Source organism: Canis lupus, chromosome 4 (genome assembly GCF_011100685.1).
Source record: "Canis lupus familiaris isolate Mischka breed German Shepherd chromosome 4, alternate assembly UU_Cfam_GSD_1.0, whole genome shotgun sequence".
Taxonomy (NCBI): domain Eukaryota; kingdom Metazoa; phylum Chordata; class Mammalia; order Carnivora; family Canidae; genus Canis; species Canis lupus.
Genome location: NC_049225.1, coordinates 6029013 through 6050528, shown reverse-complemented (window position 1 = coordinate 6050528; position 21516 = coordinate 6029013). Strand labels below are relative to the sequence as shown.

Genomic DNA, 21516 nt, shown 5'->3' with positions numbered 1-21516 from the left:
TGAGCCACCATGTACTCATTATCCAGCTTCAGCAGTTAGCAGCCATTGACTAGTCCTGTCTTAGCTGTCCTCCCATCCATTCTCCTCCCATCATATTGCTTTGAAGACAATTCCGGATGCCATATCATTTCTTTTGAACTATTTCTAAATGTATGTGTTTCTAAAACTAAAAATAAGTGCCCTCTTTTTTAAAAAAAAAACCTCATATCATATAAATTACTAGTGTTCAGATTCCCTGAATTATCTCATAAATCCTTTTTTTTTTTCTTTGCAGTTTGTTTGAATAGGATTTTTTTTCTTAAATTTCTATTCAAATTCTAGTTGGTTAGCATACAGTGTAATATTAGTTTCAGGAGTAAATTTAATGATTCAGCACTTCCCTACATTACCTGGTGCTCCTCACAATAAGTTCTCTCCTTCATCCCCATCACTTGTTTCCCCCATCCCCCCACACCTCCCCTCTGGTGACCCTCTGTTTGTTTGTTCTCTATAGTTAAGAGTCTGTTTCTTGGTTTGTCTCTCTCTCTCTTTTCCCCCCTATGCTCATGTGTTTTGTTTCTTAAGTTCCACATATGGATGAAATCTGACAGTATTTGTCCTTCTCTGACTGACTTATTATGTTTAACATACTATTCTCTGGCTCCATCCACATCATTTCAAATGGCAAGATTTCATTCTTTTTATGGCTAATATTCCATTGTTATATAGGCCACATCTTCTTTATCCATTCATCAATGGGTGGACATTTGGACCGTATCCATAATTTGGTTACTGTAGATAATGCTGCTCTAAACATTTGGATGAGTGTATCCCTTTGAATGAGTATTCTCAATCCTTTGTGTAAATACCTAGTAGTGCAATTGGTGGATGGTAGAGTAGTTCTATTTTTAAATTTTTGAAGAAGCTCCCTACTGTTTTCCAGAGTGGCTGTATCAGTTGCATTACCACCAACAGTGCATGAGGGTTCCCCTTTCTCCACATCCTAACCAATACCTACTGTTTCCTGGGTTGTTGGTTTTAGACATTCTGACAGGTGTGAGGTGATATCTCATTGTGGTTTTGATTTGTATTTCCCTGATGATGAGTGATGTTGAGCATCTTTTCATATGTCTGCTGGCCTTCCCAATTAGGGTTTTTTTCTTTTTCTTTTTAAAATTTTTTCCCCTTGCAATCTATTTGTTGAAAAGAGCAGTTTATTGGTCTTGAGAGTGTTCCACAATTTGAATTTTTCAGATGACGTCTCTGTGGTGTCATTTAGCATATTCCTTTGTCCTCTGTATTTCTATTAGGTATAATAGAAAAAAGCTGGTTTGGATTCTGTTCTCATTCCCTGTGTGCTTTTTGTTTTTTGTTTTGTTTTGTTTTGCCAGAATAATTAATATTTGGTTTTGTGTATTTTCATCACAAGATACATATTTTTGGGTTATCTATATATTAGCAACAATTAATGAATTGACTAAATCCAGTAATTCATCAGAGACTGCAAAATGTGATATTCTATCATTTTCTCTTCATTTTACTCACTGGAAAACTTCTGCAATCAGAAATTTCCCTTCACCAAATATTTCACTTTCCTGGAGTATAGTTCATATAGGAGTGGTGACATAAATTGTTTTCTGTTTTTTAATTGTTTTTTTTAAATAATAAGTTGGCTCCATTCTCCAAAGATAGCCAAGAAGTTTCTTTCTAATGAATTTTTTAAATAAACGAATGGATTCAAACATGTTAATATATGTTTGAATCTATTTCAATCTTTAGCTCTATTGACATTCTATTGTCTTGTCTTTGGCCAGAGGAGTCTTGTGTCCTTTTGACTTGACACTTTGATAGCTTGCTTCCTTCCTTCCTTCCTCCCTCCCTCCCTCCCTCCCTCCCTCCCTCCTTTCTTTCTTTCTTTCTTTCTTTCTTTCTTTCTTTCTTTCTTTCTTTCTTTCTTTCTTTCTTTCTTTCTTCCTTTCTTTCTGCTATTACAGTATGTTCCAGGATAGTCTTGCATATTTATTGCTCCAAACTCAGAATCACCCATTTTTTCTAATGAGCCTTGTGCCTTCTAGTGGGAAACAGTATTCCGAGACCCCAGGCAAGGTTCAGGGAGTGCTGTTTGCTTTCTTCAGGGGCTTCAGACTCTGGCACGTTGATCATGGCCTGGCTTATGCTCTGTCCCCTAGTGGTGAACATTTGTGTACTTTCCAGTCTTGCTGTTTCAAATAATGCTGCAACAAATACACTGTGCAAATGTCTTTGGTACCTCTTGGGATTGATTGCTAGAAGTGGGATTATTAGAGCAAAAGGTAAATACATACATCATTTTGCTGGATGATACCCAGTGCCCCTTCATAGGAACTGTACCATGTTACATCTCCACCTGCTATGATTAATAGTGCCTGTTTCCCTGCGGTCTTGGCAACTGCAGTACATTGTCAAACTTCTGAACTTTTGCCAATTTGATAAATGATGAATAGTGTAGTTTAAATTACAACACATGAGGTTGATCTTTAAGTGCTGCTTGCATTTCTTTTTTTCTCCCAGTTTTATTGAGTTATAATGGATATAATAACATTGTCCAGGTTTAAGGCATATGATGTGATGACTTGATATATGTATATATTATGAAATGATCACCATAAGTTTAATTAATATCCATCACCTCACACATAGCTACCATTTTTTTCTTGCATTGAGAACTTTTTTTTTTTTTAAAGATTTTACTTATTTATTCATGAGAGACACACAGAGAGAGGCAGAGATATAGGCAGAGGGAGAAGCAGGCTCCCTGTGGAAAGCCCAACGCGGGACTCGATCCCAGGACCCCAGGATCATGACCTGAGCCAAAGGTAGATGCTCAACCAGTGAGCCACCCAGGTGTTCCTGTGTTGAGAACTTTTAAAGTCTATTCTATTATCAGCTTTCAAATACACAACACTGTATTATTAACTATAGTCACCATCTGTGAATGACATTCCCAGGACATATTTATCTTATATACATTTCTTTATCTATGAACTGTCTGATCATATCTGTAATCCATTTTTTATAAGATTGTTTGGGTCTTTTTCTATTTTCAGAACCTCTTTTATATTAATGATATGAACTCTTTTGTGTTATAATTTACATAATTATCCCCACATATTTATCTTTCTACTTTGCTTAGGGTTTTTTTTTAAGATTTTATTTATTTGAGAGAGAGAGTGTGTGCACATGAGCAGTGGGGATAGTGAGACAAGAAAGCATACTCCCCTGCTGAGCAAGGAGCCTGATGTGAGACTTGATCCAAAGACCCTGGGATCATAACCTAGGCCAAAGGCAGACACTCAACCGACTGAGCTACCAGATGCCCCTAAGGTATTTTTCTTTAAGCAATGCAAACACTTTTTTTTTTTTTATGTAGTCATATTTATCAGTCTTTTCCATGATTTTGTCTGTTTTTCAGAGAAACCATTCTCTTAAGAAAAATACATATTTTGTATACAAATACTTCAGAATGATATATTTTAACTTTAAAAAGGGAGTTTTCTCATGTTACTATCATTGTGAAAATCTAAGGCACCCAGGGCCTGACATGGCACTGGTAGTAAGTCAGCAGTGCCTATACCAGAATTTAGTCAGGTAAGGACTAGCCATACAATGTAGGGCTTGTTATTTAATGGTGATTGTGGCCATACGACTATGTCTGTCTCATATTTATATAACTTCTAATTTAAGTGCAAAACACCACATTGTGGGCCCACCTGCAAGGCTATGAGTGTGCCCTGCTTATGCCTTTATCCATCCATCCATTCATCCATCCATCCATCCATCCATTCATTTGTGGTTAAAAACATTGCTTCATTGAATATCTACTATGCCCTGGGCACAGGCAGAGCAGTTCACAATATATTATTTTTATCTGTTAACTTGCTTTCATTGGCATTATGAGAGGTATGAGCTACAACAAAAAAAGGATACTCAGTTCAAATCTATATTGGTTAATGATTGCCTATGTGTTAGATGTTATGAAAATACATCTAGATGTTTGTAAAGGCAACACTTTTCTAGTTCATGCTCTGCTACCACACAACATGGTTTGATGCATTATATATTGCTGTGTCATGTATCATCAGTAATTGGGTCATTCCTGAACCGTAATGGTCATCCTTTGTTGCCATTGTTTAGCTTATTGGTATTTTCTGCTTTTTATGGGAAATAGATCTTACTAAGTAAATATTCAATCTCATAGCAAAATAGTCTCCCTCTGAGTTAGTTTGGTGTCTTAAGTATTCAAGTTATTTTGCATGCTTTGTGAAGTCTACAAAGCATAGTGACTCCTGTGATAGAACATACACTGAACCTACACAAGCTATCAGACCTATGACTTTAATTTTTAGTCCTGATGGAGAAAATCTGAGAAATGAATCTCTAATGGGGAATAGATTTTGCTATTTTGAGATTTTTAAGGCCTAACATTTTGTCTCTTTTTTCATCGCCACATCACATAATGCCCTTTGCATATTGTTTGGCACATAGAGTGAACCCAGTAGTGCAGCCAGCAGGCTAGAGCAGATGGGATCAGAGGACATTCATGCCCATCCTGGCTAAAGGATGATCCTTAGGCTGATACTCGACTTCCAGGGCCTGTGCTCATTTGTTCCTCAAAGGGAGCTGAGGCCACAGCTCCATGGGCCAGATGAAGGATAAGAACAAAGCACATAACAAGTAACTATTTATTCAAAGTCTACCATAAGCCAGGTTGTGCCCTAAAATGAGAGTCCCTTGCTACTCAAAGTGTGGTTCTCTGACAAACAGCTTTGCTATCCCCTGGGAGCTTGTTAGAAATTCAAAATCTCAGGGGCCTATCCCAGATAGACCTACCGATTCAGAATCTGCATTTTAACAAGATCCTTGGGTGTTTGTTTTACACATGAGGTCTGAGAAGCATTCTCCAGAGAACCAAGATGGACATGACCCAGTCCCTGCCTCAGAGGACCAGGAAAGCAGTCCCACAATAGGAGGCAAGCTGTGTAATCCTCCTGTATCTAGATATAGATGGTGGAGAATATGAGACATAAGTGGGACTAATTGGCAAACTGGTTCACAGGAAGGAGGAACTCTTCAGGCCGGAGTGCTCAGGATTGGCCTTCTGAGGAGATCCAAAATGGTTCCAGAGTGCTGGGTAGGAGTTAAACTAATAGAAGGCAGAGAGCATTGCTGGAGTCAGGACCACCACTGCCAGGGCAGGAAAGGAAGCCCCAGACATGTCCCAGGCTCAGTGAATTACCAAATGTGGTTGAAGACAAATGTGTAGCCAAGCAGTTTGTGGGATTCCTCACTTCATAGAATAGAGAGAAGTAGCCCTGAAAGATCGTGAGTGTTTGGGGGGGGGGGGGGGGGGGGAGACTAGCAAATGTGTTTCATTTTACAACTTTAAATTAGGCCATTCTAGAGAATGCATCTCTATATTATTCACTTAGGTTGAACTTGAAATATTAGTTCAGCTCTGAAGTGGAACTTTTGGCTAGAACCTCCCCCCAACTTGGCAGGGTGTGGGTCTGCTCAGGGAGCCCAGCCATGGAGCCACCACATGGAGAGCCACTGGAGTGGCTCTGTCCTGGAGGCTGAGCGCTACCCCCAGGGCTGTCCTGCCTTGGAGAATTGCTGGGGGTTATGATGAGGACTTTAAAGAGGATATTTAGAGCATCTTCCCATGTGCACCTAAGGTGTTGATTCTGAAGATATTTAATGCTTTGATTCCACGGATCGCACCAGCATCCGAGTACTTGCTGAATTTCAGGTCCATGCCTATCGTGGCTGTATTCCATGTTTACTCTGTCAGTACTGTGTTAAGATGAGATTATTCCTTTTGATTCTAGCACTGACTCTTTTATCCCTCTCCTGGCCAAACAACTGGGGGTGTCCTGCTGGTTTTAATTTCCACAGTCTGTGAAAAGAAGACTTTTAACAAAGCCTCCTATTCTACATTCTTGCTAACATGAGTGCTGGATGGACACTGCGTGAGGGCAGCATTTTCCCGGAGGTCCCCACTGACAGATGAAAACAGGCACCAGGGAAGGGCCACTGCAGTCCACTCAGCCATGGGGAAGCTGCCAGCTAACGCTCCCACCTGCAGGTGTTCGGTGTGGGGCTCACGGGCAGGGCGCAGACAACTAAGCAGGCACCTTGCCTTCATATTCCTGACTTCCTCTAAAGCACTGCTTGAACGTGCAATTGCATGGCATGGCCGGAATTCTGTTCCTGGGTTTGGTTGTTACCACTAAGCAAACTTCAAACTGACTGGCATTTGGTTTTCAGACATGGCCAGCAAGCATGGCCAGTGAGAGACTGAAGCCACATTTCAGGGGGTGCTTAGCGAGATCCAAGCACAGGCCTGACTTGGGGCCTCTGCTCAGAGAGTGGGCCAGGCAGGGTGCCATCTCCTAGCCCTGCTCTGTCCTCCTGGTCTTTCTGATTCTCTCCATGGGCCAGCCTGGCACCCTGTTTAAGCTTAGACACAATGTCAAAAGACTTGGAAGTGTCCACTGTCAGGTCCAGAAAGTGGACATGTCATTGGGATCACTGGCCATGGCCTTGACTCTTTCCAGTAGCCCTGGTCTCAAACTTTCTGTTCTGTTGACAAAACTTGAGTGCAATCATAGAGCCCACCATTTTAGCAATTACTTTAAATAACAGCAGTAACAGCAGTGAAACTTACTAGTCCAAAGTGCTGTGCTGGGTGCTTTATGAACATGTCTCATGTCAGCCTCACGACACCCCTGCCTTGATTAGACAGGATGGCAGGGGGCCCGGGATGAGCCCCTGTGAAAAGCACATAGGCTGCAGAGGCCTTCCCTTGTGCTTAGCTCCTTGTGTGCTCTCCCTCTGCCCTCTGGGCTGGCTCTAGGTTCCCCTTCCCTGTCATTCCTCCTTCCTCCTCTCATTCCAGCTCTCCTCCTCTACCTCATGTGGCCACACTTCTGGCTTTGGATTCCAGGGGAACTGGCCTGACTCACAGAGCAACTGTCCTACCAGGAAGGAAACAACAGTGGTGGGTCCTCATGTTCTGATTCCAGGACTCTTGTCCTTGCTGTCACTTTCCATCGGCACCACTGCAGGGTTCTACATGGATGAAGAAGCAAGGTGCCAACCACCACACCAGGTTTTAAATCAGATGCTCTACCTAAAGTTTCCAGCTGCCTGAGTAGAAGGAAAACCAGTCAGCCTCGCCCACATAAGCATAGTGTTGTGAAGAAGCAACTCAGTGGAGAAGAAAAGAGGATTCCAGGCCAGAACAGAAAATCAACAAGGAGCCCCTAGATACCCAGAGGGTCAGCAGGACCCCTTCAGGGCTTGGGAATGGATGAGAGCACCAATGTGGAAGACTGTTCAGACATCCCCAGACCCTGTGATAGAAGGTGACTCGCCTCCTTCCCCCCACACCCTGATCTCAGAATGTTCCACTTATGGTGACTTTTAATCTGTTTCCCTGTTCCTGTCATGGTAGCCTATCCCATGCCCAGTTCTGCAGAGGAGTGGTTAGAAAGAGAAAGAACAGACTTCTGTGGGTCTGGAGGAAACACATATTCTGGAAGCCACTCTTGGCCCCAGACACTTCTTTTGGAGTGGGGGTACAGCAATGGCTCAGCATCCCTGCCTGTGAAAACTGTACACATCCCTGAGAAAGGCAGGGGAGACCAACCACACCTTAAAAGCAAGTGAACAGGTGGGAAGGAGGGGCCAGAGGACACACGTGGTTAGAGTGCTTCCACTGTCTGCGTCTCCCTTTGCCCCATCACTCTGCAGGCCAGACCCCCTGTGAGCAGTTGCCAAGACAGTCTTTGTCAGAGAAGTCCCAAACCATCTTGGCTTCCATTTCCTCCAGCCACAGAATGATCCTGACGCCACATTACAAATTCATCTCTTGCCTTATTTCCATCGAATTTTTGTAGCACGATTTCTTGATCGAAGCTTGACTTTATTCCACCTGATTTCCCTGTCTTGGAGCTCCCAAGCATGAAGCTGACAAGGAGCAGAGGAAAATCAGGGAACTTTTTTTTTTTTAAGATTTTATTTATTTATTCATGAGAGACACAGAAAAAGAGGCAGAGACATAGGCAGAAAGGAGACATAGGGAGAAGCAGCCTCCCTGCAGGGAGCCCGATGTGGGACTTGATCCCAGGACCCTGGGGTCACGACCTGAGCCGAAGGCAGACACGCAACCACTAAGCCACCCAGGCATACCAGGGAACATTTTTTAAATCCAGATTTATCAAGGCCTCCAGTCCATGTGACGTGGGTTTCTACCTGCTTTTCCAACCTCATCTCTCAATGTGCTTCCTGCTCACTCCATTCCTGTGAGTGTCCTCATTTTCTTGTGTCCCCACTAGCTGGAGTGTTCTTCAGCCAGCTCTTTAAAGCCTGGCTTATTCTTTCAGGCTTCAACTCAATTTTCGCATTCTCTAGGAGACCGCCTCTGACACCCACAGACCTAGCACATCACCCCTCCTTCCTCCTTTCACTTTCTCGTTGTTGAGCTCCCCACTCAAATGCAAGCCCCACCAGGGCAGATGCTTTAATTTGTCAAAGATAAACACAGCAAGACATTAGTTAAAATGGATTTTATTCAGTGACTGCTGCATAGGGGAAAGTGCTGAGCTCCATTCCAATCTGTACAGAGGTGACAGCTATTTAAAAGGAGAGCGAGGTGGTGGGGAGGGAGGATGGTAGACCAGAGTCAAGGAAGGGGAAAATTGCAAAGAGCAGGACATGAGGACATTGATTCATATGAAACTCATTGGTGTTTGTTAACTGGCACTTATCAAGTTAGGTTCCTACTCTCCCATAGAGGCTGAAATGGGAGCCATATCTTCGAGTGTTGGCTGGAGCAAAGAGTAGATTCTTCTGGCAGCCTTGAGTCTTCTCAGATAGGCACTTGAAGGGGGGCTAGGGTCATCCCAGTGATGGAGGCTTGAACTATTAGAAATTATGTTAGTGTTTGTTCAAGTCTTCATAGCCCAAGATCGAGGCCCCATTGAGGGCTCGAGGAGACTGGCTGGAGCTTAGGTAAGAAGGGAGTCTTTGTTAATCCTTAACCACCAGTACAGTACCTGGTATATAGGAAGTGCTCAATTAACGATTATTGGATCAGTGGACAAATGAGTGAATAAATAACAGGAGGGGATGTGGGTAGAGGGGTGGGTACAGAAGTTCTCTCACCCATGAAGGACCCTAGGGTGGAGGGTGACAGCTCAGCAGACCTTCAGGCTGCCTGTGCCTGCTGTGGCTCTCCCACAGAGTACTGCAGTCCCTGTAAGATGAGTGTTTGCAGAGATGCTTCAGAATCTTCATTGACCTTGACTCAGTATCATTGATTTGAGGGAAAAGAAATTTCAAAAGAACCAGCATCAGGCTTTAATGTGAGCATGTTTGCAGCAATAACACATCTGTTGTGTTGAAAGACCAACCAGAAAAACAGAGGCAGCTGAACGACACCCACATTTTTTTATCCTTAACAAGCTCAAATAGATCTATTCCTCTGATAAGCCACACAAACCAAGGTGGGAATTAACACCGAGATGCCAGAAATCCCTGCCAGGTCTTGCCCTCACCTGTGATATACTGTAAATATAAGTACAAGAAGCTGTGTTGGCATGTGGAAACCCACTGGGACTCCAGGAGCATTGGAGAGATTTGTAGCAGGTGGTTAACCTGTTGGATATCAACTCAGGCAGCTGAGTGATTTCAGAGTAGAAAGAAGAAACATGTAGGACAGCTGCAGGCATCGTGTTGTGCATTACATCTCTAGTACTCATTGATCTTATAAATGAATTTTGTGCCTTTTGACCAGCTTACCACCACCCCTGCTCTGTCTCTGGTAACCACAAACCTGATCTCTTTTCCTATGGGTTTGGATTAGTTTGATTATTTTTTTTAGACTTTACATGTAAGTGAGATTGGAACAGTATTTATTTTTCTCTGTCTGATTTATTTCACTAAACATAATGCCTGTAAGGTCAATCCATGTTGCCGTAAATGGTAGGACTTATTTGCTTTTTTATGGCTGAATAATATTCCAACGTGTGTGTCTGTGTGTGCGTGTGTCTGTGTGTGTGTTCCGACCATTGTTGGGCTAGGCAGCATATTGTTGGATCTTTTTCTCTTTTCATTTGGTTTTTTATCCATTCAGCCATTCTGTGTCTTTTGATTGGAATTTAATTCATCCACATTTATAGGAACTTTTGATAGGTAAGCATTTATTATTGCCATTTCGTTAATGTTTTCTGGATGATTTGTAGTTCCAATTCTTGTTTCTTAACCTGCTGTCTTTTTGTTGTTGTTGTTTCGATGTTTGATATCAGTATGCTTTAATTTTTTATCAATTTTTTCTTTTGTATAATTATTATAGGATTTTCCCACATGGTAACCATGAGAGTTACATAAAATATTTTAAACTTATAATACCCTATTTTTTTAAAAGATTTTATTTTAGACAGAGAGCACATGCATATGCAAGTTGAGGGAGGGACACAGGGAAAAGGGGAGAGAGAGAATCTCAAGTAGATTTTGACCTGAGCATGGAGTCTGATGCAGGGCTCAATGGTACGACCCTGAGATCACGATCTGAGCCAAAATCAAGAATCAGATGCTTAACTGACAGAGCCACCCAGGCACCCCTATAACACCCTACTTAAAACTGATAAGTTCAATAGAATTTGTAAACTTTACACTTTGCTTCCTCTCCCCCTCACATTTGAAGTTTTTGCTGTTACAATTTTGCATATTTTAACTTAAAACAGATTATTGTAGTTATGTTTTTTACTTCATTTTTTTAACATTTAAACTAGAGTTGTAAATGAATTATGTAACCACTATTACCATATTGCCGAATCTAACTATGTATATTTACCATTACCAGTGAGATTTACATGCCTTTTATGTTGTTAATTAGCATTCTTTTACTTCCACATAAAGAACTCCCTTTAGTACTCCTTGCAAGGCAAGTCTGGTTGTAATGAACTCCCTCAGCTTTTGTTGTTTGTGAAAGTCTTTATCTCTTCCTTGTTTCTGAAGGACAACTTCACCAGATATAGGATTCCTGGTTGAGAGTTACTTTCCTTCAATGTATTGAGTATATTATTTCTTACTCTTGTGCCCTGAGAAATCCACTGCTGGTACGGGGATTCCCTTGAATAGAACTTCTCTCATTTCTTTTAAAATTCTTTGTCTTTGAGTTTTGACAACTTAAATATATGTATCTCTGTGTAGCCCTATGTAGGTTTAGTCTGTTTGAGATTCTTTGGACCTTATGGATCTGGATGTCCATTTCTCACCCCAGGTTTGGGAAGTTTCTAACCTTTATTGCTTTAAATATATTTTCTTACTCCTTCTCTTTCTCTTTTCCAACTGGAATTCCCATAATGCGAATATTGTTTATATGCAATGTGTCCCGTAATTCCTGTAGGCTTTCTTCACTTTTTTATTCTTTTCTCTTTTTGCTCTTCTGACTGGGTAATTTCCAATGTCACTATTTCTTCCGCATGGTCCAGTCTTTTTGGAACTCCATTGAATGTTTTAGTTCAGTTATGTATTTTTCAGTTCTCAGAATTGTTTGTTTATGATTGCTATTACCTTATCAAACTTCTCATTTTTTTCATGCATTGTTTTCCTAATTTCATTTTGTTGTCTGTTTTCTTGCAGTTTACTAAGCTTCCTTAAGAGGATTATTCTGAATTCTTTGTCTGACAGTTCATAGTTGTCCATTTTTTTAGGGTCAGTTATTGGAGCATTATTAGTTGCCTTTGGGGGTGTCATATTATAAAATCATATCAGACTTTTCATGATCCTTGATCCCTTACATTAGTAAATGTGCATTTGAGTAATGGGGCTCCTTTTCCAGACTTTACAGGTTTGCTTTGGCAGAGACTGATCTTCACTGGTCAGCTCAGTTTGGGTTTCTGAGTGTTTCTGCTGGCAATGCCCTTGGGCAGGTGGGGCCTGCTATATGGTTGATTTTTAGGTGAAGCAAGTGTTTGAGCACTGAAGACAAGGATAAGGAGGTGGGGAGCGCCACTGGCTGAGAACAGTTGGATAGGACTGCTCTGCCCAAGTGAGGCTGTAGGATGGTCTCCATGGTTGCCTGGATTCTCTGATCAATCTTACTAAGTATTCAGAACTGGATACTATATTCAGGAAGGGGGCTATAAATTAGCCTGCCCGTCCTGGAAGGGTAACAGGCCAGGATTCAGGGCCTGTGCATCTCCTTGTTTGGGATCCTATATCAGTCCAGCGTATGCACTGAACTCCCTGGTCAAGTGAGGCTATTGGCCTTTCGGCAGATGGAGAATGCTGGGAGCTATGCTGTGTTCAAGTGCCATTGTATGTAGGGCTATTGAATGGGCTTCATAGCTTCCCATGTGCTCTGGTTAGGGTCCCTGATCAGGTATGCTTAAGGCTGCCCAGCATTCAGCCATGAGCAGGGCTATGAATTATATTCTCTGTCTAGACACAGCAGAAGCAGCAGCCCTAAAGCTGCTACAGTTTTTTGTTGTCTTAACTCAAACTGGCCTATACTCCCAAGTTCTCTGGCCAAACAGGGCCACTGGTTTTGCTCTGCAAACTATCAGCTCTATCCATTTGCCTCTCTGCTTGAGTGTCACTGGGCCATAGAACTTCTAGAATTTGTCTCCAGCCCTTCTGGTCAGATGGGGTCTGAAAATACTCTGCACAGTGGGTGGATGGGGCTCTGTCTCTGGGTAGGAAGGGGAGGGGTTGCTCCAGGCTATTCTTAATTTCGCAAACAGGCTTTTCAGTTGGGAGGGGCCAGGAACTTCCCTCAGCTTTGGCTATGAATAATCCCTCTGCCGGTACAAAGCCCAGGAATGCTCTGTGCTAAGTACTGGCTTTATGCTGGGGGCGAATAGTCCTGACTGCCGCCTCTTGGCTGGAGTGCGGCTAAACTGCACAGCTTCCAGGATGGGAAGATGGGGCCTGGAAGGCACTCTCCACAGCAGGTGGGGCTGTGACTCAGCACTCTGCCTGGGCGTGGGCAAGGGAAGAGCTCTAGGGTTGGCAAAGCTCTCCTTTGAGGATCCGGATCTGAGGATCTGATCAGGCAGATCTATACAGTGCCAAATTCCCCCGCCAGGGGATGGAGCCGGCAATAGGGCTTAGGTGAGTGCTTTTGGTAATCACAGGTGAAGTCCGTATAGAGGTATTTTTACTATGAATGCCATTACATCTGCTAGCCATAGGGAGACGTTAGATTGAGAGTTTGGTATCCCCCACCTGATTCTGCAGATGAACAGAACCACCAGTTGGGATGACTACATGAGCACTGCAGGTATGAACTTGGCCTGCCAAGACCTCTGTGATGCTTGTCCTAAATCCCTCCCCCCTTCTCCATCACCCGGATCCTCAATGGTTGAGCCTCACAGATTCACCTGCAGTCTCCATGGTACATACGAAATCAGAGTAGTGGCTCCTGCACAGTGACCCATGATCCTGGGAGGGACTGATTTTTCCTCCTGGGTTCCCACTGGAGGAACCAGTTAGTTGCTCAGGGGAGACCTGTCTGCATGGTGTTGCTGGCCTGGGGTAGAGGCAACATGGGCAACATGTAGTCATTTCTTTTACCCTTGTAACACAACCAGTGTTAGTCTCTGTAGTCAGGGGTTGGAGGGCGGGGTGGTTCTTCAGTTTCAACTCCACATTGAATATTTTCAGTGGTGTCTTGTTCTGGAATAATTGTTAGTTGTTTTTCTTGGGTTGGGGAATGAAGTCAAGAACAACCTATGTCATTGTCTTAGTGACACCAGAAATCCCTTTCTCCTTTCCTAATGCCTTCCATCAGTTCTTGCACAAACATTTGAGTGGCCCCCTCCACACCTTGCATCCTGTAGGCAGTAGAGATTGGTCCTGTCCTCCTGGAGCTTATTCAGACAGAGCAGGAAGACCTAAGACTAAAGAAATATGTGCCTAACGGCCAATTTGGGGAGAAAGCAAGTGTTACGGACAGGTGACCACCCATGAGTGACTGCCAGCATGCTGACCTGACCAGGGGTGAGGGCCAGAGGAGGCATGCTACAAGAAGTGACACAAGCCAAGGGTCAGAGATAGAGTAGAAAGAAACAGGTCAGAAAGAAAATGTGTTCCAGCACAGGTGAAGGCACCAAAGGAAGACGAGCATGTCTGCAGGGAGGAGGCAGGTGGGTGATACACAGGGATTGGATCACCTGGGCCTGGAGGGCTGACACTTTAGAAAGACCCCTCTGTGGCAGTGAACAGTGAAGAGAGGGTAGGATTTGGTGTCATGTGGCCACTTAAGACACTCTAGTAATAGGGCTGGCCAACGTGCATTGGAAAATGAACTGGAGTTGAATTAGAATAGACCCAAAGGAGACACCAGACTGTTTAAAACACATGTATGAGAGAGAATCAGCAGAATTTAATGAAAAACAACACTGGAAGAAAGAAGGTTTAAGCTACACTAGACTAGCAGTTGGCTCCATTGCACACTGCCAGGCCCAGGGTGCTTGGCACCTGACAGACCACAGATTGGCCTGGCATCAGTCTGAGGACCCCGGTAGGCAGCTAGGATTAAAGAAATCTATTTTAGTTGATTTACCAATCCCCTTACTGATATGTCCTCAGATTCTGATGCTGCAGTTGCTGAACTGGGTGGTCTAAAATTTTATTATCATTTATGCATCATTAAACTCACATTGATAACTTGAAACCATCGTATTTACATCAAAGCAATGAAAAAATGCTGCCAATCAGGGCTTTTATTTTCATAACTGGTGTACCGCTTCTCAGGATATGTAGTAAGCCATCTACATTGTACTGTTTGGCCTTCAAGGATTTGAACAAAGAGGCACATACAAGATTCTTTTTAAGACATTTCTTTGAAAAAAAAAAAGACATTTCTTTGTATGTTTGTCATTAAAACTTCATCCTCTGTGGCTCTGACGAACTAGTTCCCTCAGGAAGCCTCCTGCTTGGTGACTGAAGAGACGTGGACAGAAGGTATGAGTCCTACTGAGTTTGACTTCAGCTTCTAGGAATCTTTATGAAGGGGTGGATGTCCCAGTTCCAAGAAAGACAAAGTAGTAATTAGGCTATAGAAAATCTTGCACTGTAGGGGAAGGGAGAATGGGTCCTTATTTTTTAATTATCCTCCCCATATTGGCACTTAGGGAAAATACACAGAGAGACAGGGAAAATATAAAAGTTTGGTTAAATGTTGGCAGGAGAACACTTGTTGGAAATCTGTGGAGCCAGATACTGCAATAATGTCAAAGCCTAAGGGCATGCATTAGCATGCCCAGTGCACTGAACATCTGGCAGGTAGGTGCACTGAACATCTGGCCTGAAAGGCTGTATGTAGTCATTTGTAAAACTGGGCCAGCTTCTTTCTATAACATTTTTAGTATATGTATACTTAAGAAAGATCAGTCCAAAAAAAAAAAAAAAAAGGAACAAAAGCAATAATTTTAAAAGTCACCTATGGTACCACCAAACACAATTAACTACTAATATTTTTGTGCAAAACCCCATTATTGAATAATAGATCCCAATAGCTATACATGACCATAGTTCAGAACAAACTTTTTATCTTCGGTTTTAAGAAGCACATGAGTTTTTATTGAGCTATGACTAAGAAACCACACAACTCACCTACTTGAGTACAACTCATTGTTTTTTAGTATATTCATAGAGCTGTGCAACCATCACCACAATTAATTTCAGAACATATTTATCACCCCAAAAAGAAACTCCATAGGCATTAGCTGCCACCCTCAATTGTCCCCTTCTCTCATCCTCTAGCAACCAGTAATCTACTTTCTATCTCTATAGCTTTGTCTTTTGTGGATATTTTATGAAAATGGGATCATACAAGATGTATCCTTTTGGACCGATCGATGTATCTGGCACCTTTTACTTAGCATAATGTTTTCAACACTCATCAATGTCATAACATATATTAGTTTTTTGTTGTGGCTGAATAATTTTCCATTCAGTGGATATACCGTGTTGTCTGTATTCATTTATCAATCAATAGACATTTGGGATATTTCTGTGTGGGGCTATTATGAATAATGCTGCTATGAACATTCATGCACAAGTGCCTGTATATGTTTTTTGTTTCCCTTGGGTATTTACCTGGACAGAGAATTTCTGGGTCATAGTGCAAGCCTATATTTAACCTTTTGAGAAACTGCCAGACTGTTTTCCAAAGTGGTTGCACATGTTACAGTTCCTCCAGCACTATATGAATTTTTCTTCTCAGGTCTGTCCACATTCTCCCCAATACTTGCTATTGGCCAACATTTTGGTTCTAGCCATCCTAGTGGGTGTAAAGTGGCATTTCATCGTGGTTTTGATTTGTATTTCCCTGATGTCTTGTTGATGTTGTGTATTTTTTCACATGCTTACAAACCATTTGTGTATCTTCTTTGGAGAAATATCTATTCAGGGCATTTGCTCATTTTTCCCCCATTTTTTAAAAGACTTTATTATTTGAGAGTAGTTTTGGTTTTGAACAAAATTGGGAGGAAGGTACAGAGATTTCCCTGGCCCCAAACATGCATGGCCTTCACTATTACCAACATTGCTCACCAGAATGGCATTTTTTTAAAGATTTTGTGTCCTTGGTGGGGGGGTGGCAGGGGGGAGAGGGAGAGGAAAAGGGAGAGGCAGATGGAGAGGGAAAAGCAGCTAAGCAGGGAGCCCAATGCAGGGCTTGATCCCAGGACTTCAAGATTGTGACCTGAACCAAAGACAGATACTTAACTGACTGAGCCACCCAGGCACCCCCAGAATGGTACATTTTCTTCAAGGATTAACCTATGTTGACACAACATCATCACCCACCCAAAGTCCACAGTTTACCTTAGGGCTCACTCTTGGTGCTATCATTCTGTGGTGTGGACAAATGTATAATGACATACATCCATCGTTATAACATGATACAGAGTATTTTTACTGCCCTAAAAATGCTCTGTTCTCTGCTTATTCATCTCTCCCCCTTTTTCTCCCATTCCTGCCCCTGATAATCAGTGATCCTTTCATGGTACGTACGATCCTTTCCATGGTACGTACGAAATCAGAGTAGTGGCTCCTGCACAGTGACCCTCTGTAGTTTTGCCTTTTCCAGAATGTCATGTATTTAGAATCATATATTATGTATTTTTTCAGATCAGCTTCTTTCACTTAGGAATATGCATTTAAGATTCCTCAATGCTGTTCATAGCTCGATAGCTATTTTTTTAGCACTAAATAATATTCCATTGTATGGATGTACCACAAGTTCTTTATCTGTTCACCTACTGGTCCAAAGTTTTGGCAGTTATGAGTAAAGCTTCCATAAACATCCATGCGCAGGTTTTTGTATAGACATAACTTTTCACTTCCTCTGGCTAAATACCAGGGAGCACGATTCTGAATCATATGGTAAGAGTATGTTTAATTTTGTAAAGAAACTGCCAAACAGTCTTCCAAAGTGGCCATACCATTTTGCATTTCCAGAGCAATGAATGGCAGTTCCTACTGCTCCACATCCTCACCAGCATTTGGTATCGTAAGTGTTCCAGACTTGGCCATTCTAATGGGTATGCAGTGCTACTTCTTTGTTGTTTTAATTTCCATTCCCCTGGTGATATATGGTGTGGAGCATCTGATGTGTGCATTTGCCATCTGCAGATCTTCTCCAGTGAGGTGTTCCTATGACCATTGGCCCATTTAAAAATCACCTTTGCTGGGCAGCCTGGGTGGCTCAGCGGTTAAGTGCCACCTTCAGCCCAGGGCCTGATCCTGGAGACCTGGGATCAAGTCCCACGTCAGGCTCCCTGCACAGAGTCTGCTTCTCCCTCTGCCTGTGTCTCTGCCTCTCTCTCTCTCTCTCTCTCTCTGTCTCTCATGGATAAATAAATAAATAAACAAACAAATAAATAAATAAATAAATAAAATCTTAAGAAAAAAAATCACCTTTGCCTGTTTTTTAATTGGGTTTTGTCTTTTTCTTACAGTCAGGGAGCTTTATATATTTTGGGAAGAAGTCCCTAATCATTTATATGACCTATAAATATTTTCTCCCATTCTCCTTGTTGTCTTTTCACATTCCTGTGGTGAGAAACATACAAGTTTGCTATGTTGCCTGTGCCCACTACCTTTGTGACAGAGCCATCACAGAGCCTAACCTGATGGAGTTAGAAGCACTCACACTGCCTTTTATTTCTTAAAGTTGAGGGAGTTTTTTGGTTTGTTTCCCTAGAGGCACAACAACTTCCTTTCCTAAAACCAAGGAGTCACTTTGAAGACACTGTAATTTTCCTGCATTTGGCCCAGAGTTTAAAAATGAAACTCAAGAAAGAGTGGCCTCTTTATTTCACTTTCTGAAGAATCTCTGAAACTCAGGCAGGTCCCATCCATCTGAAATGCTCCTGGCTTCAAAGCAGCTGCAGCTGTGAGATGGACCTTGTGACGAGGTCCTTGTGCACCCCTGGAAGTATATTTAGAATACTTCTATTTTTTTTTAAGATTTCACTTATTTATTTGAGAGAGAGAATTAGAGTAGAGGGAGGAACAGAGGCAGAGGGAGGAGACTCCCCACAGAGCAGGGAGCCTGATGCGGGACTTGATCCCAGGACCCTGGGATCATGACCCCAGGTGAAGGCAGATGCTCAACCAACTCAGCCACCCAAGTGCTCCTTGAATACTTCTATTTAGTGTTCCCAGATAGCCATATCTTTTTGTTTCTCATCGTCCTCTTAGTTTTATTTTTTCCTGGCCCAAAATAAAGGTGATGTACTAGGTGATTTCCAAAACTCTTTCCACCTTGCAGGGTCCATGCTCTTAAACAGTGTCCAGGCCCTCCTTTGCATGGGCATGTAGTCGTGTTGCCTGCAAGCCATATCCGAAGCCTACTAGCAAGCAGGATTGGACTGTCACCAGAACGCACCTCCCTCATGCCATAGCTGTGAATCCCAATGTGATTTGATCACCACTAGCCAAATTCATAGAGAAGTTTCCTACAAATTAAAACATCTAGATGAAGATAGTTAGGCTTACCTATATCATTCCTAGGCAGAGTTGTAGATAACTATTTTGCAGTGAAAGTGGTTTTTTTAATCCTAGTTTATACTGACACCTTAGGTTTACATATTTGTTGTCTTCAGTTAGCTCCAAGGACAATTGAATTGAACCCTTTGTGGTTTATTTCTCCCTTGTCATTAACAAATCAAATAATGCTTCAAGGGCCATGGGTGAAGGGTGCCTTAAATTCTGCAGATGTCACTGATGGAGACAGATTTTCAAGCTACATTCTTTGTGTCTTAGATGTTTTAGGTTATTACTGATCCCAAATTAGAATTCTGCTATCAATAGAGCATTTGATGCCAGCTCACTTTAAATAAGCAGTCAAGGTTAAAACAAAGATCGATGAGCTTGTATTGTGAGTATTTCCCATAAGCTAGCCTCCTCACAGAGCTGTCACCACGATTGGCCCTCTCCCCAGTGAGCAAGGAGTTCAGGACTTGAATGTATTATATGTACACAATGAGTATCTTTTGATGGTGTGTTTTTTGTCTTCTGTTTTCACTTTTGTAGTTTTGCAGAAAGAGTGGGCTTAGAATAGAGGGTAAGGTGTAGATAGAGGAAGCACACTTCAGGCAACAGATTGAATTGTGTCCCATTTGGTTCATTTGAGCTTCCAGGAAGTAGAGAGAACATATCAGACCAAAGAAATCCTTGCTGAGAAGTATTTATATGAATACAAAACATGGAATTGGTGTGCAAAAATCCACTAATGGAAACTACGCCTAATCATTACCTGTGCCGACAGGCGTGGAAGCAGTGCATTGTGGGGCCGTTCTGTTTTTCCCCGCCATCATGTCAGAGTGCGGGCCTCCCTCATGGGCTGGAGCCCTCTGGGTTTCAAACACCTGCCACTGCAAGGTGCCCGGGGCACCACAGAGCCAACCAGGGCACAAGGAGATGGCAGTCCTCTCATCTAAGACATACTCTACACAATAGCCCTTTCATTCATGCACACTCAAGGCAAGATCTAAAACTACCTATAAGCAGGAGGGAAGAGAGAGATTAGACAAGATTTCACTGAGGTTGGAGTAAAGACAGAAGCATCCTAAGGAAACAGTCTGAAGGGGAGGTGCTGGTCCTTGCCTCCCCCAGGTGGACTCTACCAACTCAAAGCTTTTGGGGCATGTCCCTTCACTCTTGCAGCAAGAAGCCAACACTGCTACTCATTCTCTCTTCTCTTTCTTTCATTACGGGCATCTTCTAAACATTTACACAGCAAGGATATAAGGATATTAAAAGGATGTGAGGAAACAAAATATTCAAAATATGGAAAACAGAACTGTATGTTCCTTTTGCTGTTGGAATAGACACTTCTATGAAGACAGAGGAAAAGTGGCTTTAAAAGCATGGGTCTAAATGACTTTTAGAAGAAAAGAAATTGTCTAAATATTTTAAGAGAAAAACCACTTACAGGATTATTTTATACATCCCTGTACGTGAAGACTTCCTATTTTATTAGCATTTGTATCTGCTTACAACAGACACCTTTTCAGACCCTGTAAACTATGCTCAGGCGTCATTATTGGTGTCAACCTCATCTACCACCGAACTGAGCTTCGAAATGTTGATTAACTTCTCCTTTAGAGAAGTCTCAAGGAGAAAGTAAATGAATCCATATTTTTGTGGTAGTTAGGAAAAAAACAAAAAATGGCAGCCTATTAAGGTTTTGTCTGAATATATATTATATGTGTGTGTGTGTGTGTGTGTGTGTGTATGTATGTGAATGATATGGCCCACATATAAAACAAACATGTAATATATATAGAAATCATATTGGACATAAAGTGCATGCCTTGTTTTCTCTCCTTAGCATTTTCCCTATTATTGGAAGCTCATTTTATTGGCTGCATTATACTCTCTTTTTTTAATATTTTTTTACTTATTTATTCATGAAAGACAGAGAGAGAGGCAGACACATAGGCAGAGGGAGAAGCGGACTCCCCGTGGGGACTCTGATGCAAGACTTGATCCCAGGACTCTTGGGATCATGACCTGAGGCAAAGGCAGACGCTCAACCACTGAGCCACCCAGGTGCCCCTGCATTATACTCTTTTGTGTAAATACACCAAACTTTATTTTCCATTTTCCTGTTCCACTTCCCATTTGGTTGTTGCTAATTTTTCACTTATTCATAGTAAAACTTGGATGGACATCTTTTTTGATATATCTACATTTACATCAGATTATTTCCTGAGGAAATTCTTAGAAATGGAAATAGTGTGTAATAGGCCATAAACACTTGTATTTTTTCAGAATTTCATATATATTGCAAACTTTCAAGAAGGGCTTATCAGTTTTACTCCCATCAGCAGTATGTGAAATTTCCAAGGATCATCATCTTCAAATCGAAATGGGGATTGATCAAAAAATCCCCACAACAAAGTTTGACTACATCATTTCAAAAGGTTCCCATCAAACTGGAAAATTATTATGGGGTTGATGTGCTATGGC

The 21516-nt window shown here is 42.0% G+C and overlaps 1 protein-coding gene across 2 annotated transcripts in view; it reads left to right on the top strand.

Moving 5' to 3' along the window:
• The window catches only part of SLC35F3 (solute carrier family 35 member F3), a 388952-nt gene that overhangs the window by 237214 nt on the left and 130222 nt on the right, over positions 1-21516 (top strand). The window lies entirely within an intron of this gene.